Below are 12,050 nucleotides of genomic sequence, written 5' to 3'. Positions count from 1 at the left end.
CTGTTGAAGGGGAAATCACACAATGGTAACCGCACATATATATCTGTATATAAACTCACCACCTTGCTCAATTTTCCCAGGTTGTCTCCACATTGATAATATCTCGCAAAGATATCAAAGCTTCTTTCTTGAGACCGCATTTTCATCAATCAAACAATCAATATATTCAATTCAATTTATTCAGTTCAATTTATTCAGTTAAATTTATTCAATTAAATTCAATCAATTAGATTCAATCAATCAACAATCCAATCATATCATTCAACCTCTTCCTGAGTGTGAAGAATATCCACTCATATCATTCGACTTCTTCCTGAGTGTGAAGAATATCCAATCATATCATTCAACCTCTTCCATAAGTGTGAAGAATATCCAATCATATCATTCGACTTCTTCCATAAGTGTGAAGAATATCCAATCATATCATTCAACATCTTCCTGAGTGTGAAGAATATCCAATCATATCATTCGACTTCTTCCTGAGTGTGAAGAATATCCAATCATATCATTCAACCTCTTCCATAAGTGTGCAGAATATCCAATCATATCATTCAACCTCTTCCATAAGTGTGAAGAATATCCAATCATATCATTCAACTTCTTCCTGAGTGTGAAGAATATCCAATCATATCATTCAACCTCTTCCTGAGTGTGAAGAATATCCAATCATATCATTCGACTTCTTCCTGAGTGTGAAGAATATCCAATCATATCATTCAACCTCTTCCTGAGTGTGAAGAACATCCACTCATATCATTCGACTTCTTCCATAAGTGTGAAGAATATCCAATCATATCATTCAACCTCTTCCTGAGTGTGAAGAATATCCAATCATATCATTCGACTTCTTCCTGAGTGTGAAGAATATCCAATCATATCATTCAACCTCTTCCTGAGTGTGAAGAACATCCACTCATATCATTCGACTTCTTCCATAAGTGTGAAGAATATCCAATCATATCATTCAACCTCTTCCTGAGTGTGAAGAATATCCAATCATATCATTCGACTTCTTCCTGAGTGTGAAGAATATCCAATCATATCATTCAACCTCTTCCTGAGTGTGAAGAACATCCACTCATATCATTCGACTTCTTCCATAAGTGTGAAGAATATCCAATCATATCATTCAACCTCTTCCTGAGTGTGAAGAATATCCAATCATATCATTCGACTTCTTCCTGAGTGTGAAGAATATCCAATCATATCATTCAACCTCTTCCATAAGTGTGAAGAATATCCAATCATATCATTCGACTTCTTCCTGAGTGTGAAGAATATCCAATCATATCATTCAACCTCTTCCTGAGTGTGAAGAACATCCACTCATATCATTCGACTTCTTCCATAAGTGTGAAGAATATCCAATCATATCATTCAACCTCTTCCTGAGTGTGAAGAATATCCAATCATATCATTCGACTTCTTCCTGAGTGTGAAGAATATCCAATCATATCATTCAACCTCTTCCTGAGTGTGAAGAACATCCACTCATATCATTCGACTTCTTCCATAAGTGTGAAGAATATCCAATCATATCATTCAACCTCTTCCTGAGTGTGAAGAATATCCAATCATATCATTCGACTTCTTCCTGAGTGTGAAGAATATCCAATCATATCATTCAACCTCTTCCATAAGTGTGAAGAATATCCAATTATATCATTCAACTTCTTCCTGAGTGTGAAGAATATCCAATCATATCATTCAACCTCTTCCTGAGTGTGAAGAATATCCAATCATATCATTCGACTTCTTCCTGAGTGTGAAGAATATCCAATCATATCATTCAACCTCTTCCATAAGTGTGAAGAATATCCAATCATATCATTCGACTTCTTCCATAAGTGTGAAGAATATCCAATCATATCATTCAACATCTTCCTGAGTGTGAAGAATATCCAATCATATCATTCGACTTCTTCCTGAGTGTGAAGAATATCCAATCATATCATTCAACCTCTTCCATAAGTGTGCAGAATATCCAATCATATCATTCAACCTCTTCCATAAGTGTGAAGAATATCCAATCATATCATTCAACTTCTTCCTGAGTGTGAAGAATATCCAATCATATCATTCAACCTCTTCCTGAGTGTGAAGAACATCCACTCATATCATTCGACTTCTTCCATAAGTGTGAAGAATATCCAATCATATCATTCAACTTCTTCCTGAGTGTGAAGAATATCCAATCATATCATTCAACCTCTTCCTGAGTGTGAAGAATATCCAATCATATCATTCGACTTCTTCCTGAGTGTGAAGAATATCCAATCATATCATTCAACCTCTTCCTGAGTGTGAAGAATATCCAATCATATCATTCGACTTCTTCCATAAGTGTGAAGAATATCCAATCATATCATTCGACTTCTTCTCCATAAGTGTGCATTCAACCTCTTCCAAATTTTGTCCGCTCATTCACTTTGCCTGATTCGCATCAAGGATCTCCATCATCAGACAGCGTACTTAATTCCGCATTTTAATGAGAATTCAACAGGATTTTACGACTCAAAGGAAAAAGAACGAGCAGACCTTTTGCAGGATGATCGTTACAAAAATCGTTACATATATTAAAGTATTTATAATGTCGAAAAATCATATCTTAATTATTACAAAATTTGGTTCTTTGAATAAATCACAGCACCGGGAGAACCAGCTCCAAAAATGGATCTTTGTGTTTATTCAGCACCCTAGTAATTGGTTCTTTGTGTACTAATTACACAGCACCCAGGCCCCGCTCATATGGATCTTTGTGCAGCGCTACACAGCACCTGAGCAAAAAGGGGTTTCATCTACATTTTCCCTATCTGGTGTACCATCCGTGATATTTGTCTGCTCATTCACTATTCCTGATTCGTCATCAAGGATCTCCATCATCACACAGCGTACTTAATTCCGCTTTTTAATGAGAGTTCAACAGGAATTTACGACTCAAAGGAAAAGAACGAGCAGACCTTTTGCAGGACGATAACTGGAATTAGTCGTGAAAATATATCCAAAATACACAAAAATACACACCCACAAAAATAAACAACAAAACCCAAAACAAACCCAAGGTCGACCATCTTCATCTATTTAAAACGAACATTTCCTTTATCACCACAGCTATGTGGTATAATCAACAATAGAATAAAACTGTACATAGCAACAGGCTACCTCATGGCCACTTAGTATGCCTATTGACAATAAGTCATAACAATATTGAATAATCATTGAACAATTAAAATCGCTTCCACTGCTCCAGCCGCAGCATTCGTCATTTTGTCTGCTCATCCACGTGACCAAACGAAATAAAGGGAGCTCAACCATTACACAGCGCTTTTAATGGCGCTTGCCATAGGAACTCAATCTATCGAAAAATGAACGCAGGGATGCATTTTAAAGGTGCAGTGGCACTAACTGAGTTGCCACGAATATGGCCACGAAATTGCCAATGTGGCCATCACAAAATATTTTCCTTAATCAATTGGCTCATAGCATAACCAATCTGCAAGTATTTCATCCGAAGATGTATCTCTGAGGACTTTTAATTAAATAAGTCATTTATAAATCAACGAGTTAATTTATTAAATGATTAATCAATAAATCAAAATTTTCCTTGACAGCCACATCACTCGGTCAGTGTCATGTCCAAATATCAGCTTCCTTACTCAAAATGTGCCTGAGTTAATGTAATGTAATTACTGTAATAAGATTACTGCAATTACTGTAATGATTACTGTAATTACTGTAATTACCGGAACTGTAATTACTGTAATTACCTCAGGTAATTACTGTAATGTAATTACTGTAATTTAATAAGAAATGTAATTAATTAAATAAGTACTTCATTAATCGCTAATAATGAAATAATTCCTGAATTCTTATCCGATTTATTTAACATTTGAGTGTCCCCAAAACGTTGGAGCAAAACGTTGCAACAACGAAAGTGAAACGTTGTAGCGACGTTGTGGAAACGTCAGCAAAACACAACATTTGAATGTTCCCAAAACGTTGGAGCAAAACGTTGCAACAACGAAAGTGAAACGTTGTGGCGACGTTGTGGAAACGTCAGCAAAACCCAACATTTAAATGTTCACAAAACGTTGGAGCAAAACGTTGCAACAACGAAAGTGAAACGTTGTGGCGACGTTGTGGAAACGTTAGCACAACCCAACATTTGAATGTTCCCAAAACGTTGGAGCAAAACGTTGCAACAACGAAAGTGAAACGTTGTAGCGACATTGTGGAAACGTTAGCACAACCCAACATTTGAATGTTCCCAAAACGTTGGAGCAAAATGTTGCAACAACGAAAGTGAAACGTTGTAGCGACGTTGTGGAAACGTCAGCAAAACCCAACATTTAAATGTTCACAAAACGTTGGAGCAAAACGTTGCAACAACGAAAGTGAAACGTTGTAGCGACGTTGTGGAAACGTTAGCACAACCCAACATTTGAATGTTCCCAAAACGTTGGAGCAAAACGTTGCAACAACGAAAGTGAAACGTTGTAGCGACGTTGTGGAAACGTTAGCACAACCCAACATTTGAATGTTCCCAAAACGTTGGAGCAAAACGTTGCAACAACGAAAGTGAAACGTTGTAGCGACGTTGTGGAAACGTTAGCACAACCCAACATTTAAATGTTCACAAAACGTTGGAGCAAAACGTTGCAACAACGAAAGTGAAACGTTGTAGAGCAAAACGTTGCAACAACAAATGATCACAAGTAATTATCACATTGCAATGACCTCTAAACATTCCTAAACCAATATCCCATTAAAATCCCATTATCTTGTCACGGCGTGCCCGCACGTATACTAGGGCGTGCCCACACGTACGTGCTTGCCCGTACGTGCTTGCAAAAAAAATGCGTGCAAACAACAACAACAAATTTTCTTTGAAACCACGTGGGAGTAACGACCACAGAACCCCCCCCTCTATTTACATGAAATGGTTTGGTCCATTCGCAAAGCCAAAGCGAACGGCTTGCGAGTACGGTGACCATACCTTGGGAACCACTTGTCCGATTAATTTTAAACCTTGAAAAGGCACATCCTCGGGTCCCCAGCAATATACCTGGCAAGTTTCAAGTATATCGGACCGGTAGTTGTCGAGAAACAGCGGTCGCATACAGACAGACAGACACACACACCGAGATTACTGGAATTATAGATAGATAAAAATCCGATCCCATTAAAACCTTCAGACAAACCACTAGCATATATTATTCCTAGGACTAAAATTACCAGGACCATTATCAAACATTTATCAAAATATTAGGACCATCATCAAACCAATGAATGACTCAATCCTTTAATGACTACATCCACTTTAATACTTCAAATTTTCCATTCCTTCCCTTCCTGATCCTTCGATGTAGGGATGGGTTCTTTTTAGGATCATGTTGCATCGAGCATTATTTTCCAAACAGTGTGAACATTAAACCACACCAAAACCTCTGACATCCCACCATTAACACACAAAAACATTGACACAAAAACTTTTGACACAAAAGGATGTCACTTGTATCCTGTCACTTGTCACTTGTAAAAAGGTCACTTGTAAATGTCACTTGTAAAAGGGTGTCACTTATATCAAAAGGTTGTATCCTTTGACACAAAAAGCAACAGCCCTGGCTTTGCTTCCTGGAAGCTTCCTGGAAGCTTCCTGCAAAACGCTTTGCTTCTCGCAAAACGTCCGCCTATGAGAACTAGAGGGAGGGGAGGGAGAAGGAGCGGGAGCAAGAGACAGGGTGCCGGAATGGACATGAGGGACAATGAGGGACAGTGAGGGAGTGTTGGTATGCAATTTTCATCCAATCGCCATCTTTCACAATAATTCTGGACCGGCATGAGGTGGGATTGTCTGTCATGAATTTATTTGTTGATCGAACAAGTTTTAGATATGGCGGGAAAACTGAAAAAAAATTCTCTCCTCCACCCCCCCCCCCTTTTTTTTTTTTTTTTTTTTTTTTACTTTGGACCCACGGCTTTCGTCCTACACAATTCCATTTAATTTGTCAATCTGACCAGTCGTTCCAAAGATATAAGCCGTTTTGTCGCAATACCATAAATTGGAATGAGGTAAAATTATATATATAAATATAATTCCATTTCCCGGTTCCCTGTCGCACGCCGAGCAAGTCGCGTGATTTGAACAAGTGCAAAAAAAAAGAAGTACTTTACACGTGTGCGGGTGTATAAACGAGTGTACCGGCCTTACACGTCCTGGACGCAAACGGTCGCAAGGTGCACACTTGCTCCGTTTGCCTCCAGGTCACAGTAAGACCCTTAATGACCAGCGCAAAAATACGTATTTACAGAAATCATTTAGAAAAAAAAAACGAATTATCATCGTGTTGTTTATCGAAGTACCATTCGTGATGGGTCACGCCACTTATATCGCGGCATCGGTGCGCAAGGAAGCCCCAGACCACCTGCTCCCCCATGTATGTACACATAACTTCCAAGTTCGTAAATCATATTGGACAAAACAAGACACACTCACCTTTTAAAGAAGACTTGCTTGTACAATTGATGTCAGCGGTGCCTCCAGATTGACGGGGAAGTATTGGGGGAGACTCAAGACTCCAATGACCGGACACAGGTTTACAAAAGGTCTGGTTTATTATTCACTTCATTCCATTTACCAAATAATACCGCATTGTTCAATGGCTGAGATTAACTCTTTTCCATGGTCCTTTTCGTTCGGCTGATGTTCTTCCGCAGCGCCGTACTCGTTCATTCCATCGTTCCGTCGGGCAGGGCTTCTGAGGACAAGTCTACTTTACTCAACGTTTGCTCTCGTTTATATCGCCAAACTGGACTTAATCTCCTCTCCGCTAATGTCCCGAGGTCATGCATTGCACCGAGTCCTGGCATCAGCTCGCTCCCCTCCTGCTGTGATTTCCATTTACACAGCAGGGGGGGGTGCTCTAGCCTGGGGCCTTGACCAGGTGTTTCAAGAGATTACCATGTTCATACACATTCTGACACTCATTTACAAACTCGTCTTTAACAGAGTTTGCATGTAAAATGTATCTGCTTTGTTACCAGGTTAATTAATAAGTTACCAGTGCCAATTAATAAGTTACACTGAGTTACACTTCCACAGGGTTGTTTGGTTATTTTTATTATTGAACATTGATGAACTGTGGTGACTGCACCGATTGGTGCTTGAGGGTGTGTTGGTGCATTTTGGGTGCTTTCATGGTGCATTGATGCAGACCAGACTGTCTCCCCCCCAGAAAGAACGATCACAGGTCCTGGGTTAGTTTTGTAAATAAAAGTAGTGTCAATTGTAAATAATGCTCCCCACCGTCAATGTATAGTTTGAAGACCATTCCGCAATTCGGTTAACTGTGGGCGTGAGTCTGTTAGGCACGGTGCAATGGAGCAGCGGGACACATTTATTTATGTTTTAAAACTGTCGCACTCAGGGTCAGGTTAAAAGTAGAGGGAACTACACCTACATGTCACACTAAATAAAAGTTGTAGGCCTGGGCCGTGCCTAAGAGGAGGAGGGTGCAGTGTTGCGGATATGAGGATTGCATTTTTTTTGATTGTGTTGTATTATATTGGAAATGGTGATGAACATTGTTTGAAGATGGCCCCTCCTGCCTCCCGAGTTGTGTAAAGGTAAAAAGGGCGTCCCGGTAGTTATTCCATGAAACACCACATTGAAGGACACGATAAAACCCTTGTTCAGTAGCTTATATCTTATTATGTGTTTTAGAGTAAGGCCTTGTCTTCCATTAGAATAATACTCCATTGCACCGAATCAATTAAGAATAGCTCCACTTCAATCATTCCATTTCCCAGCCAAACTCTCCATCTGTGGGTAAAGCAGTTCACAAGCGTGGGGTGCACGCCCTCTCATTTCGCTGCTATAGTGAATATGTGCTCCGTGCTCTGTTTGAACAGGAGTGGCGGGGTCGCCATGGAGAGGCAAGCCCAGGGCGCGCCACGAAGGGCGGGGCTGTTCAGCCCCATGCCCAAATAAGGAAACAAGCCCGTGGCTCGCCACGAGGGGCGTGCCGTCGGCGCCATACCCAAATAAGGAGACAAGCCCGTGGGATTACCATACAAGGTCACGAAACAGAGCACGGGGGGGGAGGGCGGTACCGAAACCGAGGAGGGCGTGTCAGACCCGCGCTGAAGGTATGAGAGAAGGGTGCGACGATCGCTGGAAGAAGCTAGACCAGAGATACGGCAGATGAGTCCAGGTGCCTAAGAGGGTTGGCAGTCCACCGGGAGAGAGTTCAGAGTTGCACCGGAGTTGCGTGAGAGATACGAAAAGCCTTTGACAAAGAGCCGCTTCAACCAGCCCCGTTTCAACCAGCCGCGTGAAGCCCTGACGGGGCAGCGAGTGACCCTGCCGGCGTGCGCTGTAAAGCCGAATACAAGGAGCTGCCAGCGTGCGCTGTAAAGCCGAATACAAGGAGCTGCCGGCTCCTCGCTTCCCACCCGGAGTGGACCTGCTCGCTGTGCCCTGTGATCCCACCTGCTCATCCCTCCAAACGATTCCTACCCTTCCATCCATTTGCGTACGTGAGTTTGTTCTGTTCGTGCTGTCCTGGGTAGTAAACTAAGTCTGTATAAGCTAGTAATTTTCACTGTGTCACCTGCGTTTTCATGTCACCTTTAAATAATCGTGACTGCTCTTTTTGCTTATGTGTGTAAATAATAAACCCCGTTACTCTTCTGTACGTCTTCTTCTCCTTCCTCTTTGCATTCGTCGTCTTAGTCTTTTCCCCATTGAATATCTGTGGCGCGATACGGCCAACGTTTGGGTGAATCGGGTTTAGTCGGGGAACAACTGTTCGGCCGCGGTGCCTTCGCTCGGCAAACAACATCCTTATCCGCAGACCGTAACAATATATATATATATATATACTGTATATATATATATATATATATATATATACACAAAGAATTAAGTTAAGCACCCCTACACAACGAATTAAGGTAAGCACCCCCTAATATATATTCTTTGTGTATATGTATACATTGGCATATATTCTAAGGTATGTGAGATCAAATAATGATTGGTATGACATTAGCAATTATCCATTGATGAAATTGAGTGATCAAAGTGAAAAAAAGTGATTGGTTGAGTCAGTGATCCGATCACGTGGGTCCTACACACGTTATTGACGCAAAGATCGCTAGAGGTCTTCTCAGAACAATGACTGTACGTTAGAAAACATAAACGTCATCCACACTGTCCGTGATGGACCTATAGCTCCATACTTAAATTGAGGTGAAAATATGCCTAAAATTCCCAAAAAATTTCACCTTAAATTATTCAGAATAAAATATTGAAAACGGCATGATTGTTATGTTTTTATGTGACCATAATATCACTTCTCCAGAAAATATAGCAATATCATGGGTATATTACACTGTTTTGACGACAACAAACTTGTAATGTGCGAGGTTGTAAAAAAACGGGGGGGGTGCTTAACTTAATTCTTTGTGTATATATATATATATATATATATATATATATATATATATATATATATATACATATATATATATATACATATATATATATATACATATATATATATATACATATATATATATATACATATATATATATATACATATATACATATATATATATATATATATATATATATATATACATATATATATATATATATACATATATATATATATATATATATATATATATATATATATATATATATATATATACACATATATATATATATATATATATATATATATATATATATATATATATATATATATATATATATATATATATATATATATATATATATATATATATATACATATATATACATATATACATATATATATATATATATATATATATATATATATATATATTTATATATATATATATATATATATATATATATATATATATATAATATATGTGTGTGTGTGTATATAGATATGTAGATAGATATACATATATATACAGACTTGGCATTTAATATGGAATCCTTTTTTGTGGGGGTGAACTTATTTTTCAAGATGTCTTAGCACCAAAAGTTCATTGGAATTATGTTGAAATTATTCTAGATTTTGTTAATGTGACCTTTAAAAGAAACAAAAACCACATTTGACATTTCAAAACAAATAAATTGATCCTTGAAAGTGATGTAAACTGATATCGAACTCAATTCATGGACAGTACTGTGTTAAACTTCTGTACGTTTTCCAGACGTATCTCTTTATTTTGCACATTAGCCAAAAATTTTTTTAACAAAAACAAAAGTTAAATTACGACTGGGATTACGGACAGTAAAATTACAGTTCAGTACTTTGTGTAACCCCAACGAGCATTCAGGAGAGCACGTAAACGTCGAGGCATGCTGTTCACGAGATTTGCCAAGGTTTGGACAGGAATCGCTTGCCATGCAGTGACAATAGCCTGCTGCAATTCACGCACAGAGGTCGGCTGCTGGTCCAAGTGGTCGATTTGACGCGTTAATTCTGCCCACAAGTTCTCTATCGGATTCATATCCGGGGACATGGCAGGCCACTCCATATACTCTACACCACGGTCAGCAAGAAAGTGTTGGATCATGTGAGCACGATGAGGCCATGCATTGTCATCTTGGAAGACAAAGTTTCCTCGAAAGGCTGCACGAGCAAATGGAAGCAATGTTTCTTCCAGAATGGCCCTGCACTTGGACTGGTTCAGGTTTCCATTCAGAACAACCAGGTCAGTTTTGCCCCCTGCATGAAAAGCAGCCCAAACGGTCACCCAACCACCTCCAGCTTGGACTCTTGGCACTATACAATCTTTGTTGTAGGCTTCATGCACTTGTCTGCGCACTCGGACGCGGCCATCTTGACGATAGACCAGAAATCTAGACTTGTCAATGAAGATCACGTGATTCCAGTGTACTGGCTGCCATTGACAGTGCTCTCTGGCCCACTGCAAATTGCGCTGGCGGTGTTGTTTGGTCAGGCGTGGCTTTCTCAGGGGACGCCTGGCACGATAGCCTGCTTGAACCAGTCGTTGGTTGACTAGCCTTCTGGATACAGGCACATTTGTCAGTTGCTGCCACTCAGCCCTAAGCCGATTAGCTGACTTGGTATGGCCATTGCGGACTAACCGGTGCAGCTGGCGATCATCCCTCCTGGTTCTGCGGGGACGTCCTGGCCTCGGTATTGGAGTAGGGACACCCCTCTGAGCATTTCGTTTCAGGATCTTTGACACCTGACCTTGAGTGTTGCCATACTGCCGAGCAATAGCACGCTGTTTCATGCCGTAATTTCGTAAAGCCACCACTCCATGACAAACAGCATTGTCGAGTTGACGGACCATCTCCAGAGGAAGCGGCAATAACTTTTGGAGACGTGCAGCAGTTGTTTTCCACGAACACAGAACGCAACAACCCTTGTATACCCGACTGTGAAGCCAATCATCAAATGCACCTGTCCGTACATTTTGCCACACCATCTGTGATATAATCCTGTTGTTGACTTCTTGCTGCGACAGACAATCAGTGACATGGTTCTTTTAACAAATAAATCACCAAAGTGTAAAAGAAACTCACCAGATTGATATACTGAGTTAAGAAAGTAAACCCAAGTCAAGAAAAAAAAAGTATTCCATATTAAATCCCAAGTCTGTGTATGTATATATATATATATATATATATATATATATATATATATATATATATATATATATATATATATATATATATATGTATGAACGGGTTCAGGTTTCCATTCAGAACAATCACGTCAGTTTTGCCCCCTGCATGAAAAGCAGCCCAAACGGTCACCCCACCACCTCCAGCTTGGACTCTTGGCACTATACAATCTTTGTTGCAGGCTTCATGCACTTGTCTGCGCACTCGGACACGGCCCTCTTGACGATAGACCAGAAATCTAGACTCGTCACTGAAGATCACGTGATTCCAGTGTCCTGGCTGCCATTGACGGTGCTCTCTGGCCCACTGAAATCGGTGCTGGCGGTGTTGTCTGGTCAGGCGTAGCTTTCTCAGGGGATGCCTGGCCCAATAGCCTGCTTGAACCAGCCG

This window comes from Myxine glutinosa, chromosome 4, assembly GCF_964187855.1.
Source record: "Myxine glutinosa chromosome 4, kmMyxGlut1.1, whole genome shotgun sequence".
In the NCBI taxonomy this organism is placed as follows: domain Eukaryota; kingdom Metazoa; phylum Chordata; class Myxini; order Myxiniformes; family Myxinidae; genus Myxine; species Myxine glutinosa.
This window is presented reverse-complemented; position numbering follows the sequence as displayed.